Source organism: Rhinolophus ferrumequinum, chromosome 7 (genome assembly GCF_004115265.2).
Source record: "Rhinolophus ferrumequinum isolate MPI-CBG mRhiFer1 chromosome 7, mRhiFer1_v1.p, whole genome shotgun sequence".
Taxonomy (NCBI): domain Eukaryota; kingdom Metazoa; phylum Chordata; class Mammalia; order Chiroptera; family Rhinolophidae; genus Rhinolophus; species Rhinolophus ferrumequinum.
Genome location: NC_046290.1, coordinates 83,920,395 through 83,940,335, shown reverse-complemented (window position 1 = coordinate 83,940,335; position 19,941 = coordinate 83,920,395). Strand labels below are relative to the sequence as shown.

Sequence of the window (19,941 nt, the reverse complement as noted above, 5' to 3'; positions counted from 1 at the left end):
GACTCACACCAAATGCAGTCCAGTGGCACTGGACAGTGCCGGAGATTGAAAGGTGGGAGCCAGGGCTGGTGAGGTGAGCCCCTACACACCAATCCCTTCGGAAGCTGGGGTTCCCAATAACCCTCCCTCATTCATCAATGCATTTCCAATGGTCTGAATGAAGCCACTCTACAATGAAGGCAGAAAGATGACAGACACATTCTCAATGCTCAGGAGTCAGGTTCGAGGGCACAGACGGCAGCGTACAACACTTCCTGCAGGGGCAACAGCAGAGGTGTGAGCTAAGTGCTGAGGGAGAGAGGCCAGGATCACTGAGTCCACCCTTGGGACTCCCAGGGCCTCCTCAGAGCCCACGCCTACAGTCCATAATGGAGCCGCTAGCCTAATATGGTTACGGAGCATCGCAAATGTGGCTGGTCTGAGCTAAGAATAAAATACACCCCAAATTTCAAAGAGTTTGGAAAAAAAGAACACGAGGAATCTGGTTAATGATTTTTTTACCTTGATTACATAGGGAAATGCTAATATTTTAGATATATTGGGTTAAGTAAACTATATTATTAAAATCAATTCACCTGTTTTCTTTTACTTTTTTTAATGTGCCCCTTAGAAAATCACCTCTGTGGCTGACATTCATAGATTCTATTAGTATTTCTACCAAGCAGTTCTGATCTAAGTAGTTATACGACGACACTTGGGAGGAAACCTTGGAGGCTGCCTCAGGGACAGATGGGAGAGTGGGAGAAGTGACCGGGATGAGAGAAGAGACAGCATCCAGGGGAGCCGATCAGGGGCTGCAAAGAGACAGCTGTGCCTGGCGATCTGTTTGCTTCTTAAAGAGTGCTTATCTGCCAGATTCATTTGCGGCAGACAGACCACAACATGAAGGCCAAAAACAATGACAATCATCACACCACGAATAAATAAACAGCAGCCTATAGTTGACAGTGAGCCATGCTCTGGCTGGGACCAGAGAACAACTACTAGTTAGCTTGTCTTCACCCCACCTGCGGCCAGTCATGTGGTCACTCTGCCTTCTCATCAGCAAAGGAGGGGACTGAGATGAACTGCTCTGCCTCTGTGTCCCCCTTACTCTGTCAGCTAAGTTTCTGGAAACCTGGAGGGCTCTAAACACCTTGAGGGAGGGAGAAAAAGTCTAGAGAGGGATACCCGTTGTGACTACAGAACAAAGAACAGAAACTCACACAGAATGGACTCTTTATACGTCCTTTTTCATGAAACTTATCACACTTTATTTTTGGTATTTGTAAGCCCCCTTGTCGACTAGATAGAACCTAGATGGAAGCGCCATGAGCTCTGGAACCACAGCTGTACGCTCACTGCTGTGACCCCTGCTCCAAGTATGGGGCCCAGCACACAGCGGCCCCCAAATCAATGTCTGTGGAAGGTTTCAAAGGGAGTCTTTGCACTCATTTCTATTGTTACCTGTTGAGTTCAAGTTTCCAGGTGTGTAAACTGCACTCAGAATGAGCCGGGAACTCACCTAGGGATGGTCAAGCAGTAAGGCTGGATCACTCTGATGAAGTTATCTGCTCTGCACGTGGAAGAGTTGTGACCGGTGAAGCAGGACAGTGAGCAGAAACCTTTCAAGAGGCTCCGGCAGCAGCAGCAGCCCCTTACCCGACTTTCAACTGGGAAGATGACAGCTGAGTAAAGTCTGGACCAATCAAGGTCAGAATTTCACGGGCACAGGTCGCGTGCCCAGTTTGGTAAGATGAACAAGCATGGAGGCAGCCTGCAGTGGCAGGGATGCAAATCCAGGCTCTGCGTTTAATTCCACACTCACTACTCGGCAGCTGAGAGACTAAGTTCCTTCTCTGAACCTCATTCTCCACAGCTTAAAACAGGGCTTGGAGAGGGTTAGTTAGCCATAATGTACTTTTCAAGAAGGACTGGCAAATGGTAAACACTCAAGAATGGCTGTATTTCTTCTGGATTACAGTTTGTTTGTGTTTTTAATTAAAGTTTATTGGGGTGACAATAGTTAGTAAAGTTACATAGAAAAAGTCGAGAACCATGATTTTACTGATACGTGGGATATAAAACTGAAAACAACAAAGGAACAAGACAAACAAATAAAGAAACAAAAACTCATAGACACAGACAATAGTTTAGCTCCCCTTACCCTCTGATCCCCCATTTACAGTTTTTAAATAAGATGTTTAACCTAGTCTGTGGAGCCCCAGGAAATCCACAGGTGGGCTTCCACAGATCCTGGAACACCCTGAACTCATAGAAAGTAGATTGTGTGTGTTTGTGTGTGTGTGTGTGTGTGTGTGTGTGTGTGTACTTTTTTTTCTAAGGAAAGAATCCACAGCTTTCGTGAGAACCTCAAACGCTCTCAGACTGAAAGCAGGTTAGGAAGCATTGAGCTTGTAAGGCTTCGAAAGCTCATTTTATGTATCTATGGAATAACTTTTTGAGTGATCCTCAGAATTAAGCCTTTTCTGTGCTTGTTCAAGAGGCCTACATGTTACACACCACAGCATAACCTCCGTAAGAGGTTTGTATTGTCTAGCAACAGCCAAATCATAGGAATATAACTGAAATTTCTAAGGGAGACATTCATCTTAATTTCAAAGATTACTGGAGCCCTTACCTCTTTAAATACATTTTTTGATAGTCTTTTGGACGTAATCTATGGCCAAAGGAGGAAGCTGGACTGTTTTATTCTTAGGAGGTGCTCACTTCATTTTAGGACACCAATAAGAAAAAACCATCATGGATGAATTGGAAGACCCCAGTCGAAGACGGATTCTACTCCTCAACAACCCAGATGAGTGTCTGGTGGCTGGACAATCTCTGAGAAGAGGACGCTTGGTGGCAAGTGAGCCACTTCAACTCTTTAAATCATAGTCTCCTCATACGGAGACAAAGCATGATAGTGGTGATATTACCTCCTTCCTTGGGCTGCTGTGAGAATTAAATAAGAAATTAATTGTAAGGCATCTGGTAAGCACTCAACACAGAGTATGTGCTTCATAAGTATTAACTATTAAATATCCTCTTCATGGTAGGAAGGAAAATTATTCCTCATTTGATCTCTGAGCCATAGATTCTAGCCTTGAGATCGACTTGGGGCCACTGATATTTTTCAGCTTCTTTCTTAAGGTAACTCTTAGTGACCAAGGAGGAAACGAGCACACCAACAGTTGTGACAACTGTTGAAAAAGTGTCTGAGCAGCAGCTTCAGAAAGAACCTATCACCATCATGTCCAATGCTCTGAGATGCAAATGTGAGAATCAAGGGTAAAGAAATAAAATAAATCTAAAAAATCACCTTAAAATCCTAAAGATTAATAATTCAGTACACATTTTTTTCATTCATTCATTTAAAAATTATTGCGCATATACGAGTATGATGTGGGAGGCACAGAGATATACAAAGAAAAAACAGAGCAGCTCTCAAGGCATTCACTGCAGCAAGACAGACAGACAAGCACACCGACCACTGGACCAGGGTAAAGTCTGATGCAGGGGCTGAGTAGGAGGGGGTGTTCAGCAAAGGCTTCTTGAAAGAGCAACAGTTGGGTTGCTTCAGGAAGAGGACTCGATGTTCACTAAGGCAAGAAAGGAGAAATAATATTTCACAGTGACGATAGCATATGCAAAAAAAAACCCATGAAAATGAAGCATTTGGGGACCCTAGCATTATATAGGTCAGCATAGCCTGGGGATAACGTGGGCAGCTGGAAGAAGCCCTTGCTGAACAACTGCCCTCCTAATCCATCTGCTGAGTCCACGGAAGGAGACAGTGCACACATCCTGGGGATCTTTGGAATTCATGGTCAAGAGCTTGGACTTATCCCCCAGGCCTAGGAGGTTTTGAATGGAACATCTATCACCATACACAGTTATAATATTCTTTCTCTTGTGATGAGACCTTTTAAGGTCTACTTTCTTAGCAACTTTCAGACATACAATACAGTATCATTAACTAGTATTAATGTGCTGTACATCACACCCCACGACTTATTCATTCAGAACTACAACGTGGTATCTTTTGACCATGGACTTACGATGCGATTTTATCTATTTGTTCTTTAGAAAGAGCACTCGGGCCTCCCGTGAGGAGGCTGACCTGGAAGCAGAGAGCCTGGAGGCACCATTTTAGAGGTGACTTGTAAAGAGTGGGACAGGGCGAGTCTAAACTAAAGGAGGAAAAGAATAGAGACAGAGATTCAGCAGAAGGCCCTGGTGATTGATTAGGTGGAGGAGGGAAGGAAAGAGGTCGGATCAGGATCATTCCCAGGGTTATGGCCTGGGAGCTCAGCGAGAGGATGATATAGCCTCCAGGGAAAACAGACGGAATGAATAGCGCGTATCTGCTGTTTGTGCTGGCACAGCATCCACTCTCTTTTCAGTACTTTCTTTTTCAAAGTCATCCCTTGCCTGCGCTCAGGTCATTTGGTTTAGGAGGGCTTTGCTGACCGCACTCCCATGCACCGCCTCCACTTCCCACCCACTCCTCGCACAGACCACCCTCCCATTCCCAAAGGCTCCAGGCCTGGGCAGAGCCAACTGGCGTATTCTAAACCTCTGGCCATAAGAACTGGTTCAGGCATGGACATAGGATCAAAGAGGTCTCATTCAAGTTAACCCTGAGCTACTCTCTTTTCCTGCAGGGTCTAAGCCTGAAGCTACTGGTGACCATTTGGCCACCATGAAGAAGGGAGGACATCAGGAGGGGATCCTTCCTGAACTTCTCCAACACAGCAGCCTGGATAAGCCCCTTCTTACTTGAGCAAGTACACACTGGGTTTTTGTGACTTGCTGCCAAGATTCCTGACAAACACAAAAGACAACTGTGTTTCAAAAAAGAAAAAAAAAAGAAAGAAAAGTCTATTTTTGTGAGTGGTATATTGTAAAAATCTACATGACTATGATAATAGTACCTTAAAACATCTAAATGATACAAGACATTTAGGACTTGATAGCACATTGTACCATGAATAATGACAAGCCAGGCCAGACAGACTACCTTAGAAAATGTTACTGCACCAGATAATGGCACACTTATAAAGTTAACATGCATTGAATGTCGACAGGGTTCTTAGGACTTATACAGTAGAAATTATAAAAGAGTATGCTTGGGTTTGAGCTGGTCCATCCAAGGCCCCGCCATAAAGAGCAGCTGTGTATGCTGTGCAGACTAATTGTGTGATGTTAGAGACGCCAGGTGCTTCTGTCTAGCCCAACAGCTGCACTTGATGGTAAGGACAACACCTGAACTTCAGACTGGCCACGTATAAAACAAGGGAGCAGCACTTCAACTGAGTCCTTAGGTGAAGGAACGGAACGTGTTTGGAATTCCTCTCCCCTCTAATAAAACATCTACTGACATTTATGGGGAGGCCTGGATGATACACTGTGCTGGGCCCTCTTTTCTTCTTCACTCTCCATCCCTGTGAAAACCCCACCACTAGCATGGGTTTAACTGTTATTAATGCATCTACATCTAGATATAAACATGCCTACATTGCCCTGCTGGCTTCTCAGTGGCTGGGCTCAAATAAATCTTCAAGTGTCCCTCCCTGATGAGCATTTGTTGGTTTTGCCATCATGTGTGTCCATTCCCACTTCTGAGAGCAGTGCTCTCGTGTCCTCAAAGAAGTACCTACCTAGTCCCCACTGTGTGTTGTCTTAGTGGGGCTGTCAATCACTGCTTCTGGCCTGGCTCTGCAGTGTGCATGCCGGTCAAACGAGGCCAAAGGTGATCTCTTTCCTGGTATACTAAATCCAAGGGCAGAGCACTGGAGAGCTGACCTCCAGCAGTGCCTCAGGAAAAGGAAGGAACATCAGTTCCTACTCCCGAGCCCGCCAGAATAGCTCTGTTTCCTTCCTGAGAGTGGTTTCTTCCGACTTCCCTTAGGATAGCCTCCATGTTGAATTTTGTTTTCTGTTGCTTCACAACTAGAGAAACTTAACTATACACAATCCACTGCAATTCAAACACTAAGCAATAGCTAACATTCATAGCACACTGCAGCTTATGAAACACTTTCACATTCAATTTATCTCTTCTAATCAACCTTTCTGGGACTGAATTTTTCTCCTCCCCCTAAATCAATCACTTATTGATTTCTCTAGTTCTCACAACAGCACAATCATTCTTTCAGTCACTTACGCTTTTTTAAATCTCAGAATGATTTTGACCCTAGGCTTTCCCTAACCCCCTATAATCAGCCACCGAATCCTAAGTTTGGGATCTCCCGGATTGATCCCTTCCTTCCCATTCTCTCTGCCTCCACCTTTGCCAGAGCCTTCTTCACCTCCCAACAATGTTCTGCTGACTCTGCCACCGGCCCACTGTCTCCAAACCATCCCGATGCCACTGGCACAAGGAGGTGGCTAAAATTGCGTCACTCCTATTCTATCCATGGTTTACGGAACAAAGATTACAGGACAAGGATTTACAGGGCAATTTCCTAACCTCAGTTAGGGCCGTCTGCAAGCAGGGTCCACCAATCTCTCCTAGCTCACAGTACACCATTCCTCAGCAGAATATATTTGCTAGGACAAGTGTTCTCAAAGATGTAGTAGATTGGAAAAAAAAAGTGGCAACAATTCTTTGCAGCTCTTTCTAATCATAGTACAGTCTTTCAACATCCCTTGAATCTGGGGTGACCTTGTGTTTTGATTTAGCGAATGAGAGAGCAGTACACGTAATACAAGCAGAGGCTTAAAAATCTCTTTGGAATTGGGGTTTGCTCTGTTGCTGCTCTTGGAACATCTCCCGACTGCCATGTGAAGAAGCTCAATCTAGTCGGCTGGAGAATGGGAGGCACATGACCCAGTCACCTGTCAGCCTGGCCAACAGCCTAGTAACTGCCAGGCATAAGTGAGGCCACCCTGCAGCATCCTGACTCCAGCTGACCAGCAGAAGAAGGAACCTGGCCAACACCAGCAGATGAACCACCCAGCTGAACCCAGGCCTCGTGGCTGACCACAGAATCATGGCCTACAGTGGCTGTTTCATGCAACATTTGTGGTGATTTGTTATGCAGCAAAGGATAACTGATGAGACATCTAAGCTGATTTAGTCACTTTCTCCTAGGAATTCCTTTATTACTATTTGTGTCTTGGGCACTCAATCATAAGATATCTTCTTTCATGTTTTGTACCATTATTTAATTTTTTATGTGTCTTATTTTCCCCCTTGTACATTCCTTGTGAGGAAACTGTGCATTTTATATTTTTAAATCCCACCTATGCACAAAGTGAATACACAATGACTATTTAGGAATCAATTAGTACTTTTCCAGGGCCTAACCATCAATCATACCATTAACATTCATCATTTTAACACATATTTTGATCATTAATTTTAAAAGCTTGAAAAAAGAGCTGATAAGATGCAAATCATAAAATGTAAAATCTAGTTATCTAATCTATATAAAGTGCAAAACCATGCATAACATACATATTAGTAACCATTTTTATTGATTCATTTTCAGAAAATTACTTCTTGTATGTGATTTTGCATATCAAAGGGGTGCAAAGAAACAAGTATAAAAGGCTAAAAGTTTCACAGAAGAACTGTTTGATTTTCACCAGAATATTATTTTTCTCTCAAGACATATATTTCTCCTATGTAGTTTGCAACCCTAATCTGACAAACTTCCCAAAACAAGGCTTCTATTCTATGAGTGTCACTGACTCTCTCCTTGCTACTCAATTAGATTTTGTTTCTTACAATGGTGCACCTGCTCCTCATGAGATTTCCTCTCTTGACAAAATATGCCGCAAATCTGGCAAGAAAAACGGCTCCAGGCTTTCTCTGATAATATCAAAGATCATTTGTTTGTGTTCGATGTTTGTGTGGGTTTCCCTCCTCTTAAGAGCAGTGAAGGACTGCTACAATTCCTTCCAAAACAACAGTGTACACTAAGTTTCTTGGCTTCTATTTTGTATTTCCATTGTACACCTGCACCAGAACAACTGCCTGAAATTAAGCCGTGACATAGACAGAGAAATTCGTTTGCTTTAGTCACTACCTTTTGGACATCAACACATGGTAAATGTCAAAACAAATGCAGCATCATTTCAAATCTACTATCTTGTTACCTTTTCCTCATAGAATACTTGCTACGGAGACAAAGAAGTTTATATTCAAAATTATATCCCTTATTTTTTTATATTTTATTTCTAAGTGGGATGTCCAAAGAACCTGAAGAGAAGCACCATCTTTCTCTTTCCAAATCAAGACCTGGGGACTCCTACATGTTTGGTTACGGGAAATCTTCAGTTAATATGGCCTTCCGGAGAGACTTCTGTAATTGGTACCAAAATATCACACGTTTTTCAAATAGTTTTAAGGATAGCTTTAAGGTGTCTCCAGTCACTCTAACCATGCTGCATGTAATTTAACATTGAGGTGCACCAGATATACCCAATAGAAAGTCTCTCCCAAATGTGAACACATTAGCATACTGCTTCCCTACACCTTGTTCTCTTTGCCTTTTAAAAGTTCAATATGTACAAATGAACTACAAATTTCAACCCATTCCCAACTGGGATGTCTGCTCCACAATGAGAGCAATAGGTTTTTGCTTTCCTGTAGATTCAGCAAGGAAAGCGATGTTTGCAAATTACGTGTTTAGAGTGACACCTTGGATAACTGACAGATTCTGCACACATGTAATCCTCATAAACCTCCCCAGACAGCCCTTATTTCATTTTGCAAACTGCACCCTGGCCTGGGTTCCACAGCACGTGGTGTGTGGTGAGACTGTCTGCAGTGGTTCTCCCTTTCCCTAGGCTCTTTGATGGGCAGTTGTCAGAAACAGCCAAGAGGAGTGGGGCCCAGCCACCAGCAAGTGAAAAACGGACCCCAGCAGTATGCTTCCTTAATTAACTTTCCCAAGGAGAGCAATGTTCCCACAGGAAAAAAAACAACACGTTGTCCCTCTCCTAGCGGTCCATTGAAAATGAGCAACAATGCTGTTGCCTTTTTGTTTCCTAAAGACTTTCTTCTCTGCAAGCAGTAGCGTGTTCCTCAAAGAATGCTAGTATTTCCTGTGGAAACTGTATGGCTGCCAGTAATGGCTCATAATTTTCCTTCTTTTCATAAAAAAATGAAATAAACAAAACGTGGCATTTGACAATAGCCAAAACACCGGCTCACCTCACTTACCACCTGCAGACGAAAGTCATCACAAGAGAAGACCAAGAGAGAAACAGTGCAGGCTAAAAATGACACGGACCGGCCCGGGACAGCGCCCGCGGGAGGCAGTCTGAGCCCGGGCTGGAGCCTGCAGCCTGGGAGATGCGGTGCCGGTGAGCGAGGGGCTCCCCCTGGGCGACAGCAACTCCCGGTGTCCCTCTTTGGCGTTTATTACTATTGTTAGTTCTGTTGCTGGTCCTGTTACTTCACCCTTCCTTATCTCAGCTCTCAGGAACCGCGGCACTGTCCATTAATTACTACCTTCGCCAGGGTCCGAGGTGGCAGCAAGCATAACGAGCACATGAAACGGGCAAATGAAAAGGACAATCCTTTGGAAACCCGGGAGGGGGCTGTTCACCCCTTCCCCCGAATAAAGCAGCCGCCGCCGCCGTTACTATAGAGACCTCCCCCCAAACCGTTTCTGCAGAGGCGCCGCCGCTACGGGAGCAGCCGGGACTCGCCGCACAAAGGGGGCCCGAGGGTTGGGGGAACAGGGGCAACACCCGCTGAGGTCGCCCGCTGCAAACTTGGAAAGGCTTGGCCGCCTGCGCCACCGCCCCCCGCCTCTCTGCGGCGCCCGCCCCGGACCTGGACTCACCCCGGACTCCCGGCGCGCCGGCGGCTACCGATCGCGGACCGACTAACTGACGGACGGACAGACGGACGGATCGCGGCGGCCGGAGCAGGAACAGCCGCAGCAGGAGCCGGCGGGCGGCGGAGGCGCTGCCGCGGCCCCGCTACGTCACAATGCGGCCGGGCCTCCGGCGCCGCTCCCCTAGCCCCCCAAAGGGCGCGCGCAGGCGGGGCCCCAAGCCGGCGCAGAGGGACGCGGGGCGCACCGCTAGGGACTGGGGCGCGGCCGCCACTGCCCAGGCTGCCGGAGCCGCCTCGCCCTCCGGCTGCCGCGCGCCGGGCGCCCGCCCCCAAAGCCGCGTGCCCCCCTCGGCCGGACTGACAGCGCCCCTCCCGCCCTCCCCGCGGCGCCCCCCGCCCGGCCCACGCCCCTCCCTCGCCGCTTCCTTACCCCGAACCTCCAGACAGCCCGCCGGCGCCTGTCGGCGAACCTGCTCTTTCTTCCTCTGTACCTTTCGCTCCTCGACCTCGGCTGCTTTTGAATCTCCCCAGCTGCGTTTCCCCTCCCCTCCTACTTTTCCCCGCTTCCCTCGGTCTCCTCCGCGCCCCCCCCCGCCCCACTTCGCAGCCTCTCCCCCTGGAAATGAAATCGCCCCTCACCGTGATCCGTGCGTCAACCGCTGCCACCTCATTGGTCCCCAAACCATTCCAGGGTTCCAGCTGAAACCGGGGAAAGAGACTGGGAAAAGGGGGGAAACAGAACGTGGGCACTGTCCTGGGAAACTGCTGTGCTTCAGAAGCTTCTGGCACAGTATTTGGCGTTGGCACGGAGTCTTCAGCCCCCATTCCTGCCCCCCCCCGACTCGCCCACCCCCGAGGACTTCGCCAAGGAGTGACGGGCAAGTGGGTTCTGCTGGGAAGGTTTTGTGCTCAAGAGTGGGTGGTGAACGGAGACGTCTTTGGTCTGCAATAATGGCTTTTAATTTAACAACGTTTAAAACACCAACAGCCCTACAGTATATTTACTTTTAGCGACTCTTTCTTTATTGGGGCGGGGGCGGGGGCGGGGTGGCGTGCTGCTGGATGAGGCTTCGGCGAGGCAGCAGTGATGACTGCCTCTTTCCTTCCTTATTTCCGAAATGAGTTCAGGGAGAGTGGAAGCATTTATGGTAACATTGGCTCAAGACCATCTCGCTTTTGCCCTTTGGAAAGATTTAAACGGTTTTTTAAGAAATCTCTTTCCCAGGAGGGATGACTCGGAGAAGTTCACTCGGCAAAGCCACAGAGGGCCACACTCTTGCTCCAGGATGTGGCTGCTTGCCTGCTGCTGCCTCAAAAAAAAAAAAAGCGTGAGGAAGCAAGTTCTCTGGATTGTCTGTTTAGGGGGGGCATCCTCCTCCTCTTGCCGGTTCCAGAAGACAAGAGTGGCGCCACGACCCTGGGAAACTCAACACTATCTGGGTTAGTGAAAATGGGGGTGTTATCACGTGTGAGCTTGTAATTGAAAATGTTACCAATAAAAAAAGGAAGGACCTGGTTGTTTCAAAACGGGGGTTTTTAACTGGGGTTCCCTGGATGAGTAGTATAATATTGCACACAGTGCCTCTGGAGTCCACGGGCTGATCGTTGGTATTTCAGGAAAAAGGCAGTTGTATTATTAGGAGGGCATGGGGGAGACCATTGTTGCCTTGAACCTGTTTGGACAAGTACAATAGTCATGAAATGCGGACTACCTGGAAGACCAGCAGAAGATATTCCCATGCTTGTAATTCCATTTCCTATTGAGAAACTAAATTTCTCTCTCTGCCCTTTGACATAAACAGCCAAAAGCATGTTCTGCACTGTTGTAATTTGTTTATTGTAATTTATCATATATAAAATTTTAAGTACATACATGGAAAGTGGCTTCACAATTTTAAAAATACACAAATCCCCTCAGTAGAAAATATAAAATCAGATGACATCATATGGCACTAAAAATACTTGAAAATATTGGGTTTAATTTGTTCACATCTGGTTAAAATAAAAATGCCTTTTTTTTTTTGCCTACTATAAACTCTGAGAAAAGCACATCTTGCTTCCATCCAATAGACATGGGTAGAATTGGTGTCACCCTTGGCATGTTCTATAGACAACATACTTTCATTCTCATCCTCTTCAATATATTGATAGACTGCTTTTTAAAAATCAAATTTTAATTTATTGAAGGAGTAACTCATTGAAGAATTATAAATAGATATCTCCTCCCAACTGCCCCGAACATCTGCTAGCTCTAACAATGAACCAGGTGTTAATTCAATTTAAATTGTCCAACAAGGGGCCCAATTATATTGCATGTCCAGAAAACGGGTTGTCCCAGGAAAGAAAGTTCTCTGTTTCTGCATAGCCACAGGAATAGCATGCCATAGTGTATACTAGCATCTCTGAGATGTTTCAGATATTTTCTGCTGTTTTTTTAAATAGTTCTTTTGTTATGGTTTATTCTGTTTCTAACATGTTTTTGATTACATATTTATCATTGTTTCCATGTGATTATTTTTACACTGTGAATTAAATCCAGTGTATATCCACTCTCCTACATAGGTTGTGAGTTTGCTTTTGCCTGTACTGTTTGTTGGTTTGCTTCTCCTGTGCAAACTTGACAAATCCTAACCCACAAGTTGATATGCCAAAGTGTGGAAGTAGTGAAGTACTTGGGTTGAAACAGCGCTGCTAGATTTTAGATTGGATGGCAAGAAAGCCAGCTTCCTCAACATAATGTTGACTTTTTATCAAGCTAGAAAACTCTTCTGCCTAGTCCTTCAGTTGCTTCTTATCCCCAACCAGTCTCTGATCCTCAGTTTTCTAATCAAGCAGCTGCCTCCATAGGTTAGTTAGTACCAGTGGAATGGCTTAGCAGCCACAGCCCCAGGATCATTTACCCCCTTCTAGAAAACTCCCCACCCATGCCTGCCACATCATGGGGTGTGCACCTCTTAGAGCACTTAGCATATTTCTGCTTCATGTCAAGTTCTTATCCCCTACTATTCAATTGTCAGTTCCCATCAAGAGGCTAGGGAGTTCATATTACTTATATTTAGATTTTTCAACACCGAGCACATTTTTAAACTCAAGAGTTAGCTACTGAAAATAATTAGTACAGCAAGTGCATTTCACTGTATACCATCTGCCAAAGAGCTGCCATGTAATTGTTCATTATAACAATTAAACACCTGCCTCTATCCTTTTACCCAGTTTCCAGAATATATATTTATTGGGCTACATAAATTGGATAAACCTTCTATAACACTGCCAGTGATCAGGCAGAAAACTATTCTCTCTTTTCCTATTCTTTAAGTGTAGATTTTGCTTAATAAAATATCGAAGTCTATATTAAAGGCTCAGATTTTCTCATTGAAGAAAGCACAATTTGAGGTCCTTTCTGATTTCTGGTTGAGAACTACAATTCGATTGGGCCACACTATTCTTTAATTCTGGAGTCAAGTTTGCTTCCTTTGCTTGTGCAAATGTTTGTAAGTAATTTTACGGTATTTTTATCAAGAATCAGGTCACACTTATGTAAATGTGATTGTATCCAGATAGGTTAGGTTATGGTGTGGTAACAATCACACAACAACAACCCCGAACTTCCATAGATTAATAAACATATATGTCTTGCTCTCACTTGATGACAATTCCAGGTCACCTGGATCTCTGCTCGATATCTTTTTCACCTTAACATTCCAGGCTAATGGAGCAGCCACTAACAGCAATATTGCTGATCAAGTTAGCGAGGGGAAAAAGAACTCTGGAGGGTTTTATACCAGGGATGAAATGCTCCAGCTCAGAAATTATATATGTCACTTCTGCTCTCAGTTCACTGGCCAGAACTAGTCATGTGGCTCCACCAATCACAAGAGGACAAGGAAGTATATCCTAAAATATACCCTAAATATTTCATAAATGATAGAATGAGGAAGTATGAATATATTACACTTCATTGTAGATCTTATAAAAACAGAGGAAATTCTCTGTGTACTTTACATAAAAGCCATAGAGCTTAAGTATGGAAATAGATGCTGGACAGAAGTATAAATTCTATAGCAGTTTTATGTTCTTAAATAAGCACAAAAACAGGAGTAAAGAAATGTGACTGACAAAAATGATTAGGAACCCAGTTTTTGTTGTTTTCTGTGTTTATGTTGTTGTTTTTTTTTTAAACATTTTTGACTTTCACAGAGAAAGGGATGATTATAGAAATAAATGGTTTTACCCAGTTTTCCACCTGGTTATGGAACAGGCTCACATATTCTTCCCACCTCCTTTTCCCTGTACAACCTCCCTTATCTTTGATTTCTTGTTCAGACAGTGATTACCTTGGTGCACCCATGTGTCCGTATGCCTGAGCAGTGTGTGACTAGGAATTTAGCTTTCCTCACCTGACCTGTTTTCTGTGGTCATTTCTTCACTTCCCAATGATGTTTTCCCTTTAATATTTCTTCTTTTCTCTCTTCTTGAGGCAAGTTTTAGACTTTTACTTCATCTTAGCACTTCTAATAGAGTTAGAATTGGGGAAGGAGATGAAATTCAAGTCCAGCAGCTTAGCTGCTTATAATATAGCAGCTTTAATAAGAGATTTGGTATAGAAGAAATTTTATGGATTGTTAATCATATTTACCTAGGTTATTCTGGGATTTCAATTAATCCTATTACTGCGCTTTTCCTATTCTTACAGATTATTGGAAGTTTTGTTGTTGGTATTTTTAAATGGAAACAATTAGGCTATGTGCAAAAATATGACCAGATGAATGAGTGTCTTGCCATGTGTTCTGAGGCAGCCTGGGGCAAAAATACCAAGAGCCTATCCACAAAGGGCTAAGAGATTTTTTGGTAAATCGTCTGATATGGGGCCATGATCTTTTCTCCCTGTGCTCCTCTTCTAGAACGAGTTGCCTGCGAGTAGTTCATACCTCTGTAAAGCTGCTGGAATACCTAGAGGAACTCTGAATTCAAACCCTCTTCAGGCCGGCAATATGTAAGTTTCATGACTGGAATTAACTACACTTACTTTAACCTAATAGCCAGAGTTTCACAGGTTAGCACTTAATTCTACCTGAGGTTGACTTGGGCCCACTCTTCACCTTGGCCCTGAGAGACTGTCTGCTGTTCTTGTTGAGCTTCATCCACAAACCGTCAGTTTTCATTTAAAAGTGTTATTTCTGCAGCAACCTGAGCCTAGCAGATTGGTCTTTCTTTCCATGAATTCCAGCCACATTGTCTTTAACAGGTCGCTCTTTCCTGGATACTTTATATGGGAAGCCTTTTCCCTCCCAGGGTGGCTCCTTGCCTTCCATTCTATTTAAACGGACTCCCCTTGGGTTGTATCACATCTCGCTGTCTGTCCACAGATGCCTCCAATCTGAATTGGGTTGCCATTGACCTTGGTGAAATCTGCCTGAGCCCTGTGCTCCCAGAAATCAGCGATGGTTAAGAAATGCCCCCACCTTTCTGTGTTCCCAGAAATGGCTTACTACAAAGAGCCACTTCCCCATATGACTGCGATAAAACTCGAGGTCCACTCTTTCTCATGACTCCATAAGATTCGCAGATGACTCCCTTGTTTACCTATGACAAGGGCAAACGGAGATATTTCCCTTTCTGCCTGCACGTGCTGACAAGACCAGACACAGACCCTCCAGCTCCCCATTCTTTGTCTCATGAATGAATAGCGGAGATTAGAACTGTTTGTCCCTCTGAAACTTGTCAGACACAGAAAAACATTTCCTGTTCAGTTAACTGACCTAGACTTCCTCTGATTGCAAAACAATCCCAACTGTAGGTCACCCCACCTGCACCTGTAACTTGTCTATTCCTCCCTATAAAAACGTCTAATGCAAAATCACCCTGGCAGAAAGACTGTGATATTCAGATTTAGGATGCTATTGTAAGAGCCTGAATAAAATCAATCTTTCTTGTCTGGTTTTTGTCTTTGATACATCTTTCTCCCTTTGAATTCTAGTCTCTTTTTTTCATCTTCATTAATAACTGCCCCAGTCACTGATGTGATTTGATGCCGTGGATCTGTTATTCAACCATGAAATGGTTATTTCTAAGCAAACGTTTACATCTAACATTTTTGTCTGCAAGGGAAATACCTAACAATTCCACAACAATAATTAAGGAGTGTTTAAAACCCTTCAAATTTTACAGCCTCATCATTCAACTTTTCCTTAGTTTTTTTTTTTTTTTTTTTTTTTTTTTTCCCTTCTATTGGTGAAATAAATAGCCCTCCTACATCAGACTACTCAACTTAGGGATAAATGAAAATGCTATACAATTGCCAAGTGGTCAGCATACGTGCTTTTATAATGTGACATGTGTATATAACAGTATCTTAGTTATTAAATATTCAGCCAGATTCTCTATGCTATACCATGGGATTAATATATTTTCCCAAGCTTTCAAGTTAGTAATTTGCTTGCTGGGTTACACTCCTTTCCAACGTGGGCCAATAGGACAGATAAATAATTTCTAAGATGGAGGCCCAGGGTGGGTGCTTTCAACATTTGGTGTATCCCAGAGATTAAAGACTTCTTTGGAGAGGGAGAGGGAGAAGGAGAGGGAGAAAGAGATGGGGAGAGAGAGAGATGGGGGTGGGGAGGGGAGAGAGAGAATGAGAGAGACCCTCTTACGGAGGAGCCCTTGTACTTTCTCGCCTAGAATGATTCCCCGATACAGGCCAATGTGCATAAAACTAAACATTATCTGGGGCAGTCGGACCCTGGCCGGAAGGTGTCCTGCTTCTTTCCACCTGTGAAATTCATGTTGGGTAAGCGTGGAGTATTCATAGGCAAGGGCACATTTAGACACTAGAGATTTCACACGTGTGCATAAACAGATTCAATTTCTAACTGGAGGTTTTGGTGTCCGAAATGAACTTGATTAAGCTGTTTTAAAAAGGAGTGCCGGTCAGCAGAGTGTGGTTTAATGATTTGAAGAGGAAAGCAGATCAGCTTCCGAACACCATGCCACATTCACATGGATTTGCCCCAGCTGCAGAATACATGACCTGTAAACACGTGTTCCATTGATTACTTACCCATTGTGACCGCACAGTATATTTAATTGCATCTGGTCCTATAGGCAACTATGAAATCTCTCTTCATTTTGATAATGATTTTCCTAAAGCATATAATCTCTGCTTTGAATATTACTATGATATATACTCGTATCTATTTGGATTCACAGTTTCTGTTGTTTCTACAAGTATTAGGTTGGTGCAAAAGTAATTGAGGTTTAAAAGGTTAAAAATAATTGCAAAAACCACAATTACTTTTGCACCAACCTAATAATTCATCTTTAACTCATCCATTCTACTTTGAGACCAAAAACATGCATTTCAAGGTGATCAGATAGGTCTACAGATGATGCCCATGTCTATGAAATGGAATAAAGGGATTTAGATCCTATGAGGATTAAAACTATAATGGACTGGTCTCTGGTTTTATCTTTAAGCAGTTTCTAGTGAGTTAATAAAACAGAAATGTTTTCCCTTTGGATAAGCCATGCAAAGATGTTAGAATTGGTTACCTCTAAGTAGTAGCAGAAGAAAGTTGTCAATGAATGGAATGCATAAGAATTACAATTCCCACTGTTCCAAACCAGAATAAATCCTATTTCCAAACAACTTCAGGGAAGACAGACTAGTTCTAAAAATGAAGTCAAGGTTTTCAGTCTTCTTAGATAATGACTGTCTTGTGAGTTTTACTTTCTCCCCCAAATTTATAGCTCCCAGTTTCCAATTCCCTGGTTTGGGGAAGCATGGTCCTTTTTAGAAGAAAACAAGGAAAGAAAAGCTAAACAGATACTGAACTGGGTGAGAAAAGCTGATGGCTGATGAGAAAACGTGCCTTATGCATCATGGGATATATTTTAAAGATGGATTGTGGGAAGAATAGAGAAAGATGTAATTGTTGATAGTCTAAGTTCTTTTAAATACAAGGCCCAAGGTGTCTGTGTAGTGTAGAGGTTAAGCTCACTCATCTAGGTGTTAGACACCCTGGGTTCAAGCCACAGCTTTACTTCTACCATCTTCAAAGTTATTTAATGTGCTCAGGTCTTAGTTTCCATAACTACAAAATGAGATATTAATAATGCCTAATTCAAAGGAATGTTTTGAGAATTAAACAAGCTAATATTTTAATAGAATTTAAAATTGAACACATTAAGGGCATTGATAATTATTTGCTGAATAAGCGGACTCAAGTAGATGGCACCTGGGTGAATTCTTTGGCAATAAGGACTCTGGAGCTGAGTTTTGAGTGCTGCCTATCCGGTTGTAAATATTTCTATTTCTCTACTTGTATCGTGCCATTAAATAGCCCTAGAATTCTTTGCTCCTTAAACTACAATAATAATATATCTTGGCTTCCTATGTGGTATGTGTATAGCTGTCCACAACCCTAATTTTATTATAAGTTAGATTATGCGAAATGTTATTTGGAAAACCTTTCAGTTCATATTTAAGTGTTGTGATTGGTTCTCTGGAAATTTAAGATTTTTAAAAATTTATAACTTCTAATTTGATATTTACCTTTGGTGTGTAAACAGCATTTAACTTTCTACCCAGGCCTCCAATGGTGATTTGATTAATCTGTTCAGGAACAGATGAAGTATTTAAAAATATTAAACATCATTAGTGAGAGGAGTACCATGAGCATTTTTAACTCTAGGGATGTCAATGTGATTTTGATATGTTTACAATTTATCTAATATAAATAGAAAAATACACTTCTTGGAAAATACAAAGTACTTTGTTATGCAAATATTAAGCAAATATTTTTGACCACCTGCTACACAAAGGTCACGTGTTAGTTGTTTAGCCTATTTCGGGCAGACAGAACAGACATAACAGACTGCTCTTACAGTCAATAAACAAGTATATTTCAGTGTTGCTAAGAGTTATAAAAGCAAAAAATAGATTGAAAAAATACAAAGAGAGGATCTAATACGACATTGGGTGGTCAGGGAAGGCCTCTGAGGTTTGAAGAATGAGAAGAAGCCAACCTTGAGAACAGTGAGAGTAGAGTTCCAGGCAGAGAAGATCTAGCTTGGACTGGGCGTATCCACCTATCACTCAGAAACCAAGAGTGTTCAGAGTAGTTCTCAAACAACTAAGTGATTTAAGGAGGGTCACGTGCAATTTTACCTTTTGGACTGGCACCACACACATACAAAAGCAAAAAACAATCACCAACACCATTAACCATACATATGGGAAACACAAGTGGAAATGTTGACACATTGAAGTGCTTGCAAAGCATCCGAGAGGACAGTATCACTGCCTATTGCTCACCCCTTAGCAGTGAGTCTTCAGAGGAAGTACAAACTCCTACAACACGGTGTGAGGATAAAGCAGTACTATTAGAAATGTGTAGCTGAGGTGGAAAGACGGTTACTTGTTCCAAAACCTTGGAGAATTGAGACTAGAACACAAAATACATTTTAGAGCAAATTAGGTAGCAGGAAATCATGAAGGTCATTAAAAAAAAAAAGTCTATGAGAATCATAAATAATGAGGCAGATATGATCTAAATATTTTGCTATCTAATGTGGAATTTAAGAACTGTGACCTAGAAATCTGAAGCACTTCTCTTCAATTCTAACTTTCCACATTTTTCTAAAATCATGGCTTTTAGTAGCTAGATTGAGTAGAGGGAAAGATTTTGGAATCTTGGTACAGATTTGAGGAAGAAAGGATGTTTGAAAAAAAATTCTATTGTTCACAGCATTCTGAACTACTCAGAATTACATAGTATTATGTAAAAGCATAACAAGTCCACAGTCAATAATTGAAGTCTAGCCTACAGGGTCCCTCTAGGGTTTCACTGTTCAGCACAGTTAGCCACTAGCCACAGGTAGTTATTGAGCATTTGAACTGTGGTTGGTCCACATTGAGATGTGCTATAAGTATAATATACACACTGTATTTCAAAGTCTGAATACAGGAAAAAAGAATGTAAAATATCTCATTAATAACTGTATAATGTTTGGATATATTGGATTTAATAAAATATTGAAAACTAATGTCACCTGTATTTTTTTTATACAGCTACTTCAAAACTTAAAATCACATATTTCACTTGCATTATATTTCTATTGGACAGCTCTCTTCTAGGGAATGTGAAAAATCACCTCTGTCA

General features: G+C 42.8%; 1 protein-coding gene and 1 long non-coding RNA gene across 10 annotated transcripts in view; one reads left to right on the top strand and one right to left on the bottom strand.

The window, feature by feature from the left end:
* SNCAIP (synuclein alpha interacting protein) overlaps positions 1 to 10,525 on the bottom strand; it is a 142,030-nt gene extending 131,505 nt beyond the window's left edge. For 3 of the 9 annotated variants that reach the window (XM_033110685.1, XM_033110691.1, XM_033110692.1), the window contains exon 1: positions 10,212 to 10,292. The gene's annotated coding sequence lies outside the window, so the exon portion shown is untranslated. Of the gene's footprint in view, positions 1 to 9,785; positions 10,041 to 10,211; positions 10,342 to 10,420 lie in introns of those variants that run through there. The other 6 variants (XM_033110688.1, XM_033110689.1, XM_033110690.1 and 3 more) reach the window with 5 other exon arrangements.
* Positions 10,526 to 10,674: 149 nt separating this feature from the next.
* On the top strand, positions 10,675 to 15,734 carry LOC117024949 (uncharacterized). Its single transcript, XR_004423536.1, has 3 exons — positions 10,675 to 11,221; positions 14,683 to 14,774; positions 15,148 to 15,734. It is a non-coding gene; the product is annotated as an uncharacterized LOC117024949 (long non-coding RNA).
* The last annotated feature ends 4,207 nt before the right edge of the window (positions 15,735 to 19,941 follow it).